Consider the following 16,443-nt stretch of genomic DNA (forward strand, 5'->3'; position numbering starts at 1 on the left):
ATATTGACTTTAACAATAATAATAAATACAAGTGAATTTTTTTTAAGCTGCAATATATACTGGTCGAACACACTCGACATTGATAAATTATAATGATAAGACTAGAAGAGATTTATTTTAATAATAAATACAGATTGCAAAATGGCATCAAATATTACACGGGAACGTGCAAAAATCGAAAGCCACGCCTTTTTTTTAATACTTCGTTCTTAAATTTTCAGTGATAAATAATTTATACATTTTTATACATTATTTACCAATTTTGTCAATTTTATATAACAAAAATGGTTACAATATATATATACCGGTCAGACTATAGACATCGTTGATAAGATCGATTAATTTTAATAACATAAATATTCATATAAATACATATTACTATTAAAAATGCGACGAGTATATGAACTGATACAAATCAGAGCCACGCCCCCTTTTTTAAAAAGCTTTTATTTATTTAAATGAAAATCAACCCTTAAATTATTCACTCATCTTTTGACATAAAAATAAATTGCATTTATAATCTGGGACGGATTGAGGCATTAAAAGGCCGGAAAAAAAAACTTTACAGTAAAAATTCCAAAATTCGAGCTCAGATCTGAAACGCAGCGATTTTATCTATATCTTTTTTTTCTCACTACTGAGTACTGACATTAGAAAAAATTAAACACTTTTAATGTACACATCATTTAAATATCAAAATCAATACTATCTAAAAACAAAATCTTTAAGTTGCGCCGCAGACAATTTTTAAAAAAAAAAAGTTAATTTTTGATATTTTTGCTATTTGAACCCTCATCTTCTCGTCGGCATTGTATATGAGCTACTATGCAATATGTAATACGACAGAAATTAAGTACCTGGAAATTTTCTTATACATAGTATAGGATTTATTTTTAATTTGTAAAATTGAAGTTGAGAGTCTTATTGTGGGAAAATATCTGCACAGTTCTGGTTAGCTCACAAATTTAAAAAAAAATTGGCAATTGTGAGAACCGCCATCTTAGCTCCACAACACGAGTATGATGAAGAAGGGCCCTTTTCGAAGCAAGACGCACACACAACAAACACAGTCATACATAAAAATTCAAACGTAGGAATTTAAGCATATAGAAAAGCCATAGAGGGGAAACGTATTATATATATTAGTATGTAGTAGATACGCCTGCATACTTACTAGTTACTACACACAAGCACAAACGAGACAAAAGAACCGAGAGAGAGAGAGAGAGACTTGAAAAGCACACGAGTGCCAGTCTAACCTACACGTATATGACCATCATCTCATACAATACATACTTTATGCATAGACAGATGTGTGTGTGCATGTGTGTAGTACATATGAGAAGCGTCGAAATTAGAAATAAAGTGGAAGTAAACCGGTTACTTCACCATATCAAGAAATCCCAACTGTAATAGCTGGGGCATTTGGTGAGAATGTACCCGAAAAAACTACCGTTAATAGATTTTTATCCGAAGTTTCATGTCTCGGGTGAGACGACCACGACTAGTTTCCGAACTATGCATATTTGATGGCGATGGTGATGATGATGATGATGATGAATATGCGTTCGATTCGATCCAATACATGTATGCATGTATACAGATACAAGTGTCAACATATAGATTTGTACTTAAATTCGACCTCGAGATTTTGACTGATTTTTTTCCCTGTCTGCATGAGACGTTTCAAATGTAAAGGTTGAAACTTTGAATGCAGGTAGAAAATGTTGTGCCGGAGAAGAGGGGAAAAAAACGAGTTGTATAAACATGGTCTAAGCTATTTATGTTGGTCACATTCTATTTGAAAAGTCGGTTATTAATAATACCCGAAGGACTGGCTGCATTTCTTGGTAGCCATCAGTGATGATTTATCTTCACTTTTTGTTTCTGAATCGGCACAAGCTCGCATTTTATGCTTGTGCAATATAAACAACGATGCACTTACTACTAAATATATGTACCTTTAACACCTTTTACTTTTTAATGTTTGATAAGATTCGTTTCTAGTTGATTAAAATTTGAAAAATCTAAGGAATTTCGAAAAAGCTGCATAATTGGTGATGGCAACATTCCTAGTCGACAAGCTATAATTTGAACATACGCTGTTTCACATGAACTAGTGATATGTAGTGGTAAAAACTAACGCTTTTGGAAAGTGCTAGTTTTTTCGATGAATCTACTGCCAGAATGATGCCAGATATAGCCCGGGAGGATGTAAATTGAAAAAATTACTTTAATAAGTCTATTTATATACTATCCAGCAGTTCACGTAAACGACAGCTTCTATTTTAACCAGCAGCGTGGACTATCGGTTAGCATATATGCTTTCGAACATAGTGGTCACGGATTCGAATCCCGCCGGTTGCTGCTGGATCGTTTCCTATCAGAGTTTGCCAATTTATCTGATTTTCATTGAAACGGTTCCAACAACTTGGCAACCTTATCCATTTTCTTATATGATGAAATTTACTTGTATGTATATATTTAATTTAATATTGTTTTATTTTATTTTTTATCAAGTTGTAGTGATGTGAAAAGTTTTCCCCAATGTGTCATTATGGTCTATGGAATATACATATTACTGCAATGACGACAAATTTGTAATCATTGAAAAGGCATGGAAACGTGTCCTTAGAATTTCTACATATGTATATTTATTTATTTTTAATCTATACCAGCCCAACACCCAATAACATCAGGTACAACACTAGTTTAATATTTAATTTGGAGTTCCTGGAAAGATGCACTAAATTGCACTGAATAGTAGCGCAGTTTCGATTAGTCATAATTTCAAAGGCGCTCAAAAAGAACTTACGCAACAGAATTCCACAAAACAAAAGGTTAGCACCATCGGATAATATCTAAATACTCCTTGTCGATTTTTTATGGAATTCTATTGCGTTAGTTCTCATTAAACATCTTTGAAAGTTTGGATGTCTCGAGAGTGCAACTATCTAGAGCGCATTTTTCCGGTCACCATAATTTGGAAAGAGACTTTGCATATATGTATTTATGTAACCTTAGTTCGTAGTTTTTTTTTTCGATTCATAGGCGCCGATTCGATTTTTTTCGATTCAAAGGATTCGAAGTCCCCGGGAGGCAAAGGCGCCGAGGGCGAAGCCGTCTTCGTGCCGGGGGGCGCAAGCTCCGGATTCTGGTATACATATAATTTCGAAAGAGACAGTATATATGTTTGTTTGTTCGTGACAGTCAATTTAATAATAAAAAAAAAACAAATGAGTATTCAAATAAAACTATCCAAATAAATTTAATAAAATGTTTACTATTAGATTAGTCATGTTTAAACGGTTTATATTACAAATACAGAGCGAAGCCGGGTAAAACCAATAGTATTAAATAATGAAATAAAATTTTACCCGTAGATGAATCATTCAGTAATCAATTACAAGCTTTTCTACACAATTGTATTTTGATATTTTAACAATTGTAGTCCCGTATGAGTATGATAGGGGAGGGGCGGGGGGGGAGGGCGCACATTTAATAACAATTTATAGGGGTTCCATCAACTTCACACACAAATGAGGGCCAACGCCGAAAAAAAAATTAACAAGCTCATTTAATAACACATTCAAAAACTTGTACACATGTTCATGTGTATTTAGTGAATCTCGAGTGTGCTAAGTATGTAACGGGAAAAGCGAATCAAATATGCGACGATGCGCGACCGAAGTGTACATGCATACACGGACAGATAGATACATTATAAACTAATGTAACGTCCGCCATTTTCTAATTCTCTCGCCGATTAATCGGAAGCGCTGGAGGGGCGGGGCGCTCCTCGGGCGATAAAAGGTTGGCGACCGCTGGTCGTTATCTGTTAACAGGTTCGCCGCCGATCGACGCACGTATCAAGGTCAGTGTTATCGCATTCGTGTCGTCGGCGATTACGCCCGCACAATCGTGACGTCACCGAACGTTGCCGGCCGCGAATGCATTAACTAATCGACGATGCGTTCTTTGACGCGTCAACCTTTTTGCTATTGGGTCAATTTTTTTAATATATCCGGAGACTAATACACATGCCGCATATATATATGTAGTGAGCTCATCTACATATATCATTTAGTTTTCAACAATTTTTTTTATTATTTTTCATATTTATGAATGAAAATACATAAATGAAAATAAAATGTACGCATTTGTCAAATATTGGTCCTCCCCTTATGAAGGCTGTACACCCGAAACCTTCATTTTTTTGCCGTTCCTTTCTTCGATATATGTACATATATCCAATATGTATTGAGATATTGAGTGAATGCGACAATATATATCAATATATATATTGAGTGAATGCGACAATACATATCAATATATATATTGAGTGAATGCGACAGTTGCGCTTCGACCAGATAATACGTATTTTAAATCGACAAAATCGAGGTTTCGTATTCTCCAGTTTTCTCCTCCGAAACCGGACCAATTATTAAAAAAAAATCATCATCAGTATGAGAAAGATATTTTCTATGCACCTGTGCGCGTATTTTTTTTTAAATCGACCGTTAAATAAGCACGCTGGACTCTTTTCGTGGGTGTAAAAAAGAGGCGATTTTATAGATGTTTAGCGGCTCCTAGCTCCTATAAAAAATAACTAATCAAAAAAAATAAAAGCACAGATGCATGCCAATGCTGGATATCCATAGCATATTAAAAAATAATTATTCTCGTGCCATAATTGAGGAACGGAGAAGTGTAATACGTTTGTATGGACAAGGCGCTGGTGTCCAGCCCTCTTAAAAGAGCTGGATACTTCGAAAACTTCATTTTGTTGGTAAAAGTCGGAATTCTCGACAGAACGGACCCTTGAATTAACTCGACTTTTACCTGATGAAATACTCCGACATATACTGCCTGGTTCGCATATAATTTCGGACAGTTGGGCGGCATACGGAAATATTCCACATATTGCGAATGGAATATACACGCATTCGTTTGTGGTTCAATACAAATTCATCTAAATATGAATCAAAACGGGCACGCGTTGTGCCAAATTGACGCTTCGTCTTTCTTTTCACACGCATCCACATATTTTCCACATTTTACGTATGTATTTCACTATCATTTGGATCCACGGAATTATCCTGGTGAACCACTTTTACCGGAATTCGGAATATTTCCGTACGCTGCCTACCGTAAATTTCTATGACGACAACCAATCTGAAACGAATTACAGTCGCCGTTTCGGTTTTATATAAAAGATTTATATTTTTTGATACACAGCAGGAAGGTCTATCGGATAAATACACCAATACACCTTTCTGACGAGTTAAAAAACATCGATAAACAATTTACAGAGCATCATAGAGACGTCTATGGATAGGTTCGACATTTGCATTTTATAAGCCAGCAAATTAGAGATTCTGAAAACTCGAATTTTACGAGAAAAGAGGACGAGATTGCCAATTTGTAGGAACCGTTTCGATGATATCAGATAGATTGGAAAACTCTGATAGGAAGCGATCGACCTGGAGTCATATATGCAAGGTTTGACCAGCAGCAGCGGGCCAGGTATTGAACCCGTAACCAATCAATTGAAAGAATTACACGCTAACTACTGATATATGCTGCTTGTTATTGCTATTTACATTATTACATTTAAAACAATGCTTTTTGGATGCGAAATCTGACTGACTTCAGTCAAAAAAAAAAAACCGACTCCACAGCTCTGGTAAAACCTGTTGCAATTTATATATGGAATTGTATGTTAGTTGTGCTCAATAGCCAGAGAATTGTCCAAATTCATTCTGGCTATTGAGCGGTTGCTTTTAATAGTTTTGTGCCGGAACTGAGATCGATCTGATCTGAAAATAGAAGAATGAACTAACTAACACCTGCAGACTTTTTTTCCTACTCTTTTAATGTTTATCCTTCCTTCCATTTCAACTTTCTGAAAAAGTTTCCTTTTTAATTTAATCTTTCATCTATCCTGGCAATGCAGGGTAGTTTGGCTATATATGCATATTTACATATAAATGCAGACTGAATGCATTTTGTCAATAATGGTAAGGGTAGTCCAATTTTGTAAGGAATCGTCTCGATTGAAAAATTTGGATATTATAAATATGTATATATATAGTTAATGTCTTTTAGTTCAATAGCTATTTGCAAGTTGATCAATATAGTTTGAAGAGCAAGTTCGAACGGCACAAGGCCGAGATTTGTTCAGCCAAAAGGTCGCCAACCTCTGAAGAATGAAGACATTCAAAGAAGAGTACATTATATCGGTGTAATCGTCGTAATCCCCAATGGTAAGTATGTCAGGAAAAACGTTCATAAATCAATGGATAAACGTGACGATGTCCCTACTATATTAGATACTCGTATGATACGTCATGATCTCACAAACATTCCGAGTGAAAGTCCGATGATTTCTAATATTGACTTAATTATGTACAATCATTGATAACTTAACTTTTTATTTAATTGAAAAAAAAACACGATATTTTCAAAATTTGCAGAAAAATGTCAGAAAATGTATTTTTAGACCCCCAGTGAAAGCGAGATCGGGACCAAAAAAGGTGCCAACGACCCCACTTTCGATAGGTCATGCCTTCAAACCGGACACACATCGGAAAACAGGTGGTTCACCGACAAACACTAGTGAAATAAAAAGCTTTTAAAAATTAACTTGCAATGCCCGGCGTTGCCCAGAAATTTATTGTACGTTCATCAACGCAAATTAAAATTTGAGACAATTTTTTTATTATTATTTTTCAAAGTTTAAAAATTAAATGAATAATTTTTTGTTTGTTTTTCAATATTTGGTGGTTTATAGCCCCGTGTAATAAAAGATCATTAAATATGTGTATATTTTTATAATAATAATATATATTTAATTTTTTTATTTTATGTACTTTCTTTCGCTTATTTTGTATAAATGGATATAATACTTTTTTTCATCGTGATCAAATTCTTGGGTTGTTTTTTCTATTCTTGCTACTATGACAGTTTGGGACAACCCTGTCCGCACCATGTGGTATATTTACATTAGTTGTATTTAATATGTACATATCTATGTACGTATTTTTATAATTTCAAATATTTTAATAATAAATAAATTGTCTATAAATAAACTTTAAATTTATTTATCACATACATACATATCTAATATATAATTTCAAAAGAAAATTTGTATGTATGTATGTAAGTTTGATTCGTAGAAGCCGTGACGTTAAAATTTAATAAAAAAAAAACAAATTAATATTCAGATAAATTTAAATAAAACTATTCAAATAAATTTAATAAAATGTTCACCATTAGATTAGCCACGTTTAAGCGGTTTATATAATAAATACCGAGCGAAGCCGGGTAAAACCACTAGTGTACATACATATAAAAGAAAAAGTCTCATTTGCTAAATATGTACTTGAGAAAAACTTGAGTTGTTGAGATTACACGCAAAGGTGTTTTGGGCACAAAATTAAATAAAAATTATAAGTAATATGTAGGAACGGAAACGCGCCGTCTATTGTTCCATTATTGTAAATGCTTTGTAAAAAAGGTTCGGCAAACCTTTTAAAATGCATTTAAAACATGTGAACAATGAACAGCGCACTCTGGGTCCGCTCTTTAGTAATATGATTCCAATTAAAACTATTGGGAGAACGGAGCGAAGCTAGGGCAAATACTTAGGACCGGGCCGCACCGCTCAACTCGCGAACAACTTGATTGAGGGCGACCAGACCAATGCATGCAGGTAGATGGGACATGCCACACCCGTCAACTTGTTTGTCGCACACATTTCTATACATTTTTTCGTGCAGCGTAACTAGTCGGCCGACAAAGTTGCACGGTGCGGCCCGGCCCAAAACGCAAATATCGGAAGGCAAAGATTGAAAATCGGCCCTTAGATGTCGAAGCGGAGCAACTAAAAAAAAAAAAAAGTGGTTGCTCCAGATCTCTGAAGCAACCACTTGCTATAAAACCGACTATACAAACTCAATTATTAAGACATTATAAGCTTTTTTTTAATTACTTCTAAACAAGGATCAATCACATTTACATACAAATGTTAAAATACCTAAAATATGTATTTATCCCATATTACCAACGACTCATGCGTCCAAACTACGAGCATAACCTATTATAGGTAGTCACCGGAGCCTGAGGGGGCCGTGTATTGCTCATAGATTGTAAATGCATTGTTAAAGGTTTGCCGAACAATGGATAGCACTGTGACTATCCTACCTCTAATTATAGGTTACCTGACAACTCGTTCACCGATAACAGACGGTCTGTGAAAGATATGGCTGCATACGTAATGGCATAGTAAACGAGATCTTGGTGAACAGACGGGGTGAGAAAGAGATGGCCGTATACGTAATGCCTGGAGCGCATCCTCGGTCTACGGAAAATCTGTGAACGAGTTGTCGTGTCACCCCTATTATATACACTGCAAAGTCACCAAAGACCATGCATAACTTATTAACTTATCAATTATCTGGTCACCTTTTTATTTATCCCATATTAATTATATTGAGAAAGTTCAACTTAAATTTATTAAATCCTTACGCTACCTTTTTCCTACCTATACCCATTCTACTGTTTCCGACATTTTAAAAATCCTTTCTTTTAACAATCTTTCTGTCAGGCGACGACATACTGATGCTATATTCTTCTTTAAGCTCATAAATGGCTTCTTTGATTGTTCTGATTTACTGAATAAGGTTAATTTCAGAATCCCAGTTCGGTACTCTAGACGCGTTGCACTCTTTTCACTTGATCCTTTCAATACTAATTCCCAAAAATATTCTTATCTGCAGCGCGTTTATCGTATGTTTAACGGAGAGCTGAATGAGGTTGAGCTATTTGGTATTTCCCTACATCAATTCAGGTCTAGCATCAAGAGAATCTTAACCGATTAATTCAGTTCTTCTCCTATTCTATTTTGTAACCTTTTTCCAATATTTCCAATATTTTTATACTTTAGTTTAGTTATGTAATGTACTATTTAATCATATTATAGCTTTCATTCTTTTCCTTTTCATTTGTTTATTTTGTATTTACCTTTTTCATTTGTTTTATATTTGTAAATTTCAATTTCTTCTTATATTCTATTTTATAACCTTTTCCCAATATTTTAATACTATAGTTTAATTATGCAATGTTCTACATATTTTGTCATGCCTTTATTCTTTACTTTTTAATTTGTTTTCCTTATATTTATCTTTTTCTTTTTTGTAAAAATCTGTTATTGGACTCGGACGTTACATATATTATTTATTTACTATTTGTTTTTTAATACATATCTATGTACATCCTGTCTGTTGATTTTTCAATAAATAAAATAAAATAATTTAAAGCAAACACGAAGGTGCAGTGGGAGGCGTGCCTATAAATCTACAAGATGGACTACAACAATCAATTCATCCAGTCGCACAACAAAACATTCACAGGGAGGGGCCGGGCTGAAAAAAATAAAATGGCGTAATAATGCGGGCGCCATTACGTAGATTGTAAACAGCGCGCATCCTATAATATAATATTAGTCCAAATGTATCCGCGTCTTTGGACCGAAATAACTACCGGGAGATGCCAACGGGGGGGAGCAGGTACGCGTCGATAACATTAAATTGTATATATATATAAATGTATATGTGTATGATTATATTAACCGTCGCGCACAAATCAACACGGGAGTGGGTGGGTGGGTGGCGGAGGGGATGTCGCGAGTTCTCCTCCCCCCGCCACCCGCCCAATCAATCATTTGTTGAGTGTAGCGCGCTGTTGCGTCTCGCTCGCACTCTACCCGTCGGTATAGCAGTTTCCTGCTCGCACTAGGCGCCACCCCACCACAAATATGAATATGAAAATCGATGTCGGTAACATTTCAGGGGTTGGGGGGGTTGGGGGTGGGTGGATGGGGTGGGGTGCAGGGGGTGGAAGAAGGTGTGCGCCGGATTTTCTGTCGGTCGTGACGTCACGGGCCCAACACACCTATAGTGCAGCTCACGCACACTCGCGCATTACAATCAAACAAATGTGTAGTAATGCGTAGGCCGCGTCCCGCTCGCGCAATCATACGCGCAGGGCTGCCAACCCACCCCAACCCCCAAATTTCTAAACCCCCAACCCCCCTCCCAACTCCACCCACTCCACCCCATTAATCAAATTATGTATGTATGTGCGCGCGCGATTCGTTCGACGAATTTCGTGAAATAAGCCGGATTTAAGTGCCGGGCTTTAGCCGAGATGAAATTTTTAAAATTTTGTTCAGTAGTAGAGGAAATGTTACAGTCGTTGACTGGCTGTTCGTGTAAAATAGTTGTTTTTCAGTGATATTTTCCACCTCAGTGGACGTCGTAGGTTATCGGAGATTATTTTAGCCTGTTTGTCTGGTAGCCTGCGCTCATCATTATTTTCATAATTGAATGAGATTCATTTATTTATTTTTACATATATACCAGGAAAGCCTTACAGGTAAATCCCAATGCGCCTTCCTGGCCAATTACAATTACAAATGCAGCATTTTTATTACAAGTCGTTGAATTACGAGACACTGAAAAAGTCGCAAATTAACGAGACATATATGAATTGTACATTAATTTTATTGTACATCAATCATACTTCAAATAGTGGTGACATAGTAGGTAGGAAAGATTTTTAGACAATTTTTTTCCGGGAACCATTTCAACAATGAAATCAGAGAAAATTGGCAAACTCTGATATGAAACGATCAACCTGGAGTCACAAATCCAGGTCTGACCAACAACATAATATTATTCGAGGTCCGGACCCAGGGATCGAACCCCGGCGCCTCTCGACGCTAAGCAGAAGCTTAACGACCGAGCTATGCTGCTGGCTAAGTGTGTGTGTATATGAGTAAAATTTTGATCTTCCCGTTCCTATTTACATAGGTCTCGCAAGGTTTTTTTTTATTTGCGGCTGGTTCTTATATATTGTTATATATGTAGGTGCAAGACTTTCCCTACTTTGTATTGTATTATTTGATATTTTTTACTTTATCTGCTATTATAATGCTTCGTCTTATATATATAAATGTGTCGTCTTCATGTGTTCGATCCCCACGCGGTCCAATACCTTTTAAATATATTTAATTGAATATATATTTAATTCTTTAATATGAAAAAAAAAAGTAAAAACTACCTACATGTAAACAATATATAACACCAATCTAATATATAATTTCAAAAGAGACTTTGTATGTAAGCACTTTTGGTTGGGAACATCGTTTCTATGACGAGAATTCGATATTTTTTTTTTTGATTCAAATAAATTTAGTAAAAAACAAATGAATATTTACAATTAGATTCGCCATGTTTAAGCCGTTTATATTACAAATACTGAGCGAAGCCGGGTAAACTAACTAGTAGTTTATAAAGATTTTTTCATTTTGTTATTGTATTCATATATACGTTTTGGCAGTGGTTTAGCTGTGACGTACATATGTATGTCGAATCGAAACGACTATTATAGTACGGAGAGCGTTATCACATACAGACAACCACGCAGACAGAATAACGATATTATATATACAAATATGATTATTTTTGTCTGTGTATATATATATGTATGTATAAATTTTTATTTTTCTAATCTCTCTGTATTTTTTCAACCATTGTGGCGCATTAGGGACTCCTGTAATGCCACAATAGTCCAAACTTAAATTAAATAAATACATAAATATTATATAATGACATGTTGTCTACACACGTGAATAAATCGGCAAACTCTAACCAGTACTATAACAAAAATGATTCAAATCATTTAGTAAGGGAAATGTTAGTTGCTGACCGGTTGTGTGTATAATGATTGGCCGCAATATTATTTAGCAGTGAGAATCAAAAATTTTCTATAAAAATATTTTATAATAAAAGTTGGTCCCAAATCGATGACTACAGACTGAAATGGTGTCAATAATGAGCCAAATTTTGAAGAACCGTTTCGACAATTGAATCGGATAAATTGGCAAACCCCGATAGAAAACAATCGACTTATCTAAAGCTGATCAGCACACTACAGAAATGCTTCAAATCATACAGCATATGGAACAAGATATCTCAATCAATAGCTATAGCAATAGGTTTTAAAATCCAAATAGCCAATAACTGTACACCGATAAATAATTAACGTCGAAATTAAAACATTAGTTTTTAATCCGTAATAAAAGCTTTTAAAATATATATATATATATACGAAATTGATACAGAAACAAGCGTGATAAGTAAATTTCACACTTTAATTTCAAATAATAAAAATATTGACTAAAACCATGGTTGGAAAAGGTTTGCCAAAATGCCGCTTGCGTGAGCCGCTTGCGGCTCTTTAATAACATTGAATGTGAAAATAAAATTAGCATATTAAAGATTAAAAGGGATTACTTTACACAAAACTTGATTTTGATCTTTACAAGTATATTCAGGAAACGTCCTCTACGTAGTAAAAAAATATAATGTATTAATTCACATATGGCTTTAAAAATACATATGTATGTATGTATGTAATTTTAATCGCTGTTCAAATTGGCTCTTTTGAAGCACGAGTTTGACGACCCCTGCCCTAGTACTCGGTAATTTTATGTGGTTGAATTGTAACAGGAGGCAGTCGCCATTGCAATAGTGCCAGCTGTCGTAGTAATACTGTTAAAAAAATGAATAATTTATGGTATTTTACTCCGAATTACAAATCAAGAATTTAAGTCGCGAATCGAACGCTCGACTTAATTTGACCTAATCGCTGTTTTAGAAATCAAAAATAAGTCATCCAAACAAATCAAATATGTATGTATATAATTTCGAAAGAGACTTTGTATGTTTGACATGACGTCATCGAACAAATGAATATTCAAATAAATTTAATGAAATGTTTACTATTAGAGCGAAGCCGGGTTAAAACACGAGTCTACATATAAAAGAAAATGTCTCATTTGCCAAATACATATGTACTTGAGAAAAACTTGAGTTGTTGAGATTACACGTAAAGGTCGTAGGGCACAAAATTAAGTTATATATACATCAATGTGTACGTACTTGGTTTATTAAAATGCCATGTCTAAATATACATAATGACTAACAAGTATTCAAATGGCAAATGTGGATAATGTTTCAGGGCGATCTCAAAAAATATTATTAAAAAATATAGAATTACTTCCAATCGGTTCTGTGATTATTGGTCACAATGCGCTCGCCCAAAAGTCACTAAAATCTCGAAAAAACGGAACATCTGGCAGCCGAAAAGTATATCTAAAATATTCCGTGTTCGCGATTTTCATGGCAAAAATTGTCTTTCGGGCGAACGCAATATGACTAATAATCCAATTACCCTTCCAATCGCCGGAAGTAATCGGCCACTTTATACATTTAAATTTGAACAGAAATTGGATGACGTTATGATTTTTATTATCACGCAATACATAAATATTACAATGTCAATTTAATTTGTAATAACAAAATAAACTCACTTCAACAGAGTTCAATCTTCGAAGCGTATACAAAACCGAGCGATTGCGTTAAAACTTCAATCTTGAGAATTGACTGATTGGTGTTGAAACATCATCTCCAGAAAGCTTGCGTGTTTCCAACAGACATTTGCACCCATCGACTAATTTCTTCGAATCGGAAGTCTCGATTTACAAACACTACCCCCTCCCCCCTTTGAAGCACAATTAAAACAATTTACGCAAACCACCATAGCGCAAGTGAAGACGATAAGGCGAATTGAGCGCTATTAAACAATTTGCGCAAAATCGTTAATTGCACAATTTTTCGATTGTACATGCAAAGAGAGGGAGGGGCTGAGCGAAAATCGAGAAAACCGGCGCAGAACCGGAACCGGAAGTGTTTAACGTGCACTCTATATGGTCCGATTGTGCCTACATTCTAAATATGAAGTTAACAGAACCAAATCAAATTCTTCCGAAACAACACAAATGTACGAACGTGTTACCCACCTACGTTCTTCTTTTGAAATCTATTGTGCATCACGTCTACTTTTACAAATCTAGGATTAGCAGCACAAATTTATGCATTAGGAATAATCAGCTTTCAAAAAATTATTATACTGAAGTTTCTATTCACTTCTCCGCATTAAATTAACAAAACGGTCATTCTTTAGAGGTTTACGACAATTTCCGTCTAAAACTTGCAACGGTAAAATCATCTATTGATCACATAATTGATTTACATTGCAGATTGTACGATTTGAATAATACTTTCTACTACTGCACATTCCTAAAAACGCAGAAAAAAAAGCACACGAACGGGCCCGTTCCGATATTAGCGTACATAGTTGTAAAGTGATTTTGTCCGGTCACGAGAAACCGTAGAGGCAATTCAATTCAATCAAACCATATGTTTTGCTATGCGAACAACAATTAACGAGGGAATTGGGAAAGAATTTCGTTCTATCCATAGTACAGCAACCCTGCAAATTGTAATTGGGCACACTAACTTCCAAGCATACGTACTTTGGGTTTCAGAGTTTTTGAAGCACTTTCACTAATTAGTAAACTACGATCCAATTAACAACGGTTGCGCCGAAAATTTCACAAAACTAAAGATGGAAGATGGCTACGATTTTGAGAGATCAGACACGTCTTCACAATTGCGGCACTTTCTCCACACTAATATTATTGCGCGCCATGAACGCGCTTACTTACTTACTTACAAACGCCTGAGATTGTCAAAGGCATCTACTACTAATACTATGCACTAACACATTTCAAAAGAAGACGAAGAAAAGCAGAACTTTAAGGAGAAGTATTAAACCTGGACGCTAAAGAGCACAAGTACTACTTACAAACTCGCTATAACTATTATTTTACAAAGTTTCAGCTCGATTAGCAGAGAAAAACAGAATACTAATCAGAAATTGAAAGAAAAAAAAACAGTGATTATTTCCTTATTTTAATTAATTTAATATAGATTTACATATTTATTATTCTTAAATGTCTCCTAAAATTTGTAAAAAGTTGTAAAATAAAAAGCCTTTTCTAAGAATTGGATTTCAAAACGAATCTATCGTTGTAATGTTTATTTTTAACCCTTTGAATTCTGATCGGCATTGTGCCAACAAGTCTATGAGCCTGAAATACGCCGATAGGCGTTGTTGAAGTATGTAAAAAATAAACAAGAATACTACCCGCTAAGCCTTTCCAGGTAGCATTGAAAAAAAAATGCATTGAACATGGGTCGTGTAATCCGTGTCAATGTTTATAAAGACTGGTTTACACCGGAATTTCTGAATTTATAACCATAGCAGAATTTCTCGATGGAAGTGCCTAACTGGTGAGTAATTATAGATTATATGTGGCATTGCATTTTAACAATGATGAAAATGGAACTAGCTTTGGAAAAATACATTCATTAATAGACTTTGTTTATTTTATATTGTTGCAAGAGTCTAAACACACCTTCACAAAACTGGAAATCCTCAGCGGTAGTTTTTGGGTTTTTGTTTGGATGAACTACATTTTTTTATTCGTGCTGTCTATTGCATTTCTAAATAATTCTAGTTGGAAATGTTGTCGAAATTTTCAGGGTGGTTAAACTAATGTTTCATTCGCCACTTGCGCAATATACAATTCTGGCGTGCAAAATATCCCTCTTAGGCATATGTATATAAATAATGTCGTAAAATCTGCTTTCGTGAAACGAAAACTTATGCCACTTTCGGCCGACTAAACATTTCACTCTCCAATAGCAAGCTAACGATACTGTACTGGACACATATCGGTAAATTTTCCCACGGACCCAAAACTTACATAAAGTAAAATATGAATAATAAATAACCGTAGTAGATAGGAAGTGGTAGCCCTGCGCGTCACCCCGGGAAGAGAGCGCGCCGCTTGAGTGGGGTGGCGGGGGGGGAGGGGGAGGGAGAGAGATACAACGGATTTCAACAATCTTTAACGTCAATTCTTCGTATATAAATGCGATGATGAGACGGAAGTACACTTTCGAACAGCGGCGTCCCTTTCTAACGGCGGGGCGGCCATGTTGAGCCCCCGGGGGCCGACGCGCCCCCAAAGGACACCTGTTGAGCCCCGCGACAACCCCACCCCTACCCCTCCCCCCAACAAAAATCTAATCGGACCAATCGGATTCGAAAAAATAATACGAAAAAAAATTATAACATAATATATACCGTGCGAGTGCACCGATTCCCACACACACGGCCATTTTAATTCCATTATATTAAGTTAATCTGAACGAGACGTGTATACATATAAATATGTATATAATATAGATACGTAGATCATAACGGTAAGTAGAGAAAAAAAAGCATAAAGTTTGAGAAGCATCGGACGCGCTCGCTCGAGAAGAATACGTTTTTATGCACTCGTCATATGCTCGCATTCGTCAAATATGGCGGCGTACACGTAACGCCCTCTAATTAAAATATTATTCATTTGTTTTATTTGAATAAATTTCATTTTGGTGATAATTTCACACGGAGCGGGCAGGT

The 16,443-nt window shown here is 35.4% G+C and overlaps 1 protein-coding gene across 2 annotated transcripts in view; it reads right to left on the reverse strand.

Annotated features, from left to right (window-relative positions):
* Positions 1 to 16,443, reverse strand: part of LOC143909303 (uncharacterized) — a 74,144-nt gene that overhangs the window by 28,166 nt on the left and 29,535 nt on the right. Inside the window, exon 1 of one of the 2 annotated variants that reach the window (XM_077427224.1) lies at positions 14,444 to 14,601. The exons of the other annotated variant lie outside the window; for it this stretch is intronic. The gene's annotated coding sequence lies outside the window, so the exon portion shown is untranslated. Of the gene's footprint in view, positions 1 to 14,443; positions 14,602 to 16,443 lie in introns of those variants that run through there. 2 annotated transcript variants of the gene reach the window in all.

This window comes from Arctopsyche grandis, chromosome 3, assembly GCF_051622035.1.
Source record: "Arctopsyche grandis isolate Sample6627 chromosome 3, ASM5162203v2, whole genome shotgun sequence".
NCBI classification, from domain to species: domain Eukaryota; kingdom Metazoa; phylum Arthropoda; class Insecta; order Trichoptera; family Hydropsychidae; genus Arctopsyche; species Arctopsyche grandis.